General features: G+C 78.1%; 1 non-coding gene across 1 annotated transcript; it reads left to right on the forward strand.

Moving 5' to 3' along the window:
* Nucleotides 1-1,736: 1,736 nt before the first annotated feature.
* On the forward strand, nt 1,737-1,889 carry LOC142028423 (5.8S ribosomal RNA). Its single transcript, XR_012649584.1, has one exon. It is a non-coding gene; the product is annotated as a 5.8S ribosomal RNA (ribosomal RNA).
* Nucleotides 1,890-2,500: the final 611 nt, after the last annotated feature.

Here is a 2,500-nt window from a genome sequence, read left to right on the forward strand (position 1 = left end):
GGCCGGCCGCGCAGGGGAAAGGCCTCCGGGCATTCCGGGCGGGTGCGTGGCGCCGGGTGGGGCGGCGGCGGCCGTTCCCCCCCGCACCTCTCCCCACGAGGGAGCCGGGGCGGGGGGGGCGCTCTGCCGCCGCCGCCTCCTCTGGTGGGCGAGGCCCCCGCCGGGCTGTGTCCCGCGCCAGCGGGCGGCCCGAGCCACGGCTCTCCTCCCGGGCGCAGCGCCGGGCTACTGAGGGAAACCCCGGGCCCCGGGAAGGAGGACGTGGTGGTGGCGGTGGATGTCGGGCGCGCCCCCGCGGGCGGACGCTCCCCCGAGGGCGGCAGCGGGGGAGGCACCCCCGCGGGGCCTTCAGGTCGTTTCCCTCACCCCAGGGCCAGGTACCTAGCGTCCGCGCCTCCGCGGCCCTCCCTCGGCGAGCCCGGGGGTCGAAGGCCGTGGAGCCGGGCGGAGGTTTAAAGACGCGGGCGGCTCGATGCGACCCGGGGGGGCGGCCGGGCGGCGGTGCCTTAAAGGGGCCGGGAGTTCCTCCCACGAAGGCCCTGGTGGGCTGCCGCCCGTGCTCATCCCGCGGGCAGCCGTGCCGGGGAGGGGTCCCGCTGCCCCCTCCTCTCCGCGGTCCGGTCTCGGTGGAGACCGCGGTGCGGTCGGCCGTAGCCGGCCTGCCTGCCTCGAAACGGGCGGCCCCGGCGTGAGCGCGGGCTCACTGCCCGGGGTGGCGGGTCCCCGCGGTGGGGGCTCGCTGGGCGGCTGCCGGGCCGCCGCGACTCCGTCGCAGCGCTGCGCCGCGCTGCGCTCCGTTCCCCCCCTCGCCCTGGCGAGCGCTCGGCGGTCTCCCGCCACTGGCTGCTGGCAAGGGCGGCACCCCGGCTGAGCGGCGGCGGCGCCGCTCGGCCTGTCGGTCGGCCGGAGGGCGCCCGGTGCCGGCCGCGGCTGTCCCGTCCCGGGCCCTGCCCGCCGCTTCCCCGTCGCGCTTCCCGGCCGCGCCGGGCAGGTGGGCGGGGGCGGGCGGGGGCACCCCACGCGCGGTCTCCGCGTGGAAACGGGGAGAGCGGGCGCTGTCCCCGGCTTAGCGCCGTCCGCCTTCCACCTGGGGCGTGCCCGTGGAAGGGGCCGAGGCGAGAAGCGGTGGCGGTGGTTCCGGGAGGGCAGCCGCTCTGGTGCGGCAGCGGGTGCCGTCCGGCAGGCCGCGGGCGGTGCGTCGCCGGCTCTGGCGGTTGCCGCCTCTTGGAGCCGCTGGCGTGGCCGCGGAGTTGCCGTCGGGACGAGCCCGGGGGAGCTGGCTGTCGTAGCGCGGCGCAGCCGGCACGGAGGCGTGTGCGGGGCCGGTGGGGCTCCCCGCTGCTGCCCCGCAGCAGCAGCAGCCGTGTCGTCCGGAGCGTGGTGGGCAGGCCGCGCGCGGTCGGGTGCATCGCTGCCTCTGCCCAGAGGCCGGGCCGAGCCCGTGCGCCTGGGCCGCCTCCGATGCGAGCAAGGCATTTCCCAGGCCGGTCGGGAGCGCGGGCTCCCCAGCCTCGCCGCTCGGAGTTTTCCGTTCCTTTCCCCCCCCCCCCTTTCTCTGTGTGTGCTCGTACGGTCAGCAGAGGCGCGGCTTCTCCGTCGTGCTGCGCCGTGCCCCCTCCGCGCGTGCGGAGGGGGGTGGGCGGGCGGGCGGTGGGCCATCCTCCGGAGGGGCCGCTCGCCTGTGGCGAAGCGGTCCTGGCCCCCTCGCGCGTGCGGGGCGGTGCCGAAAGCCAGACAACTCTTAGCGGTGGATCACTCGGCTCGTGCGTCGATGAAGAACGCAGCTAGCTGCGAGAATTAATGTGAATTGCAGGACACATTGATCATCGACACTTCGAACGCACTTGCGGCCCCGGGTTCCTCCCGGGGCTACGCCTGTCTGAGCGTCGCTTGACGATCAATCGCCCGTCTGTGCCGCCGCCCCTCGCCTCGCGGCGGGGCGGCGGTCGCAGCGGCGCGGCTGGGGCGCCTCGCAGGCCCGCGCGCGCGCGGCCCCGGGCCTGGGGAGTCGTTCCCCGCAGCCCGGCGGCGGCCGCTGCCAAGGGCCTTCGTCCCCCTAAATCGAGACTCGGGGAGCGCTCCGAAGCTCCCCGCTCCTGGAGCACCCGCTGGTCGGAGCTCGTCCCGCCGGGGCCGTCAGGGTTCGTCGAGCCGGTCGGGCCTGGCGCGGCGGTGGGGAGAGAGGAGGGGGGAGGTGCGGGCCTCGCCCCCGGCCTCCCGCGCGGGCGGCTGTCTGCGGGTGGGTACCGCGGTGGTACCGTGCCGTGCTGCCGCGCGCGCGTGTGCGTGCCGGGGACGGGGGTCACCCCCGTCGCCCCCTCCCAGCCTCTTCTCCCCGACCCCCCCGCCGCGCCCCGGGCGGCGGCGGCGGCGACCGCGCGGGCGGTCGCCGTTTCGCCGTTGGCCCGGGCGCCCGCCCGGCCGTCTTCCCTGGCCGTGTTCCCGGGGGGCCGTCTCCGGGCGCGTCTGACGCGTGTCGGGCCGTCTCCGGGCTGGGGCC

Source organism: Buteo buteo, unplaced genomic scaffold (assembly GCF_964188355.1).
Source record: "Buteo buteo unplaced genomic scaffold, bButBut1.hap1.1 HAP1_SCAFFOLD_355, whole genome shotgun sequence".
In the NCBI taxonomy this organism is placed as follows: Eukaryota; Metazoa; Chordata; class Aves; order Accipitriformes; family Accipitridae; genus Buteo; species Buteo buteo.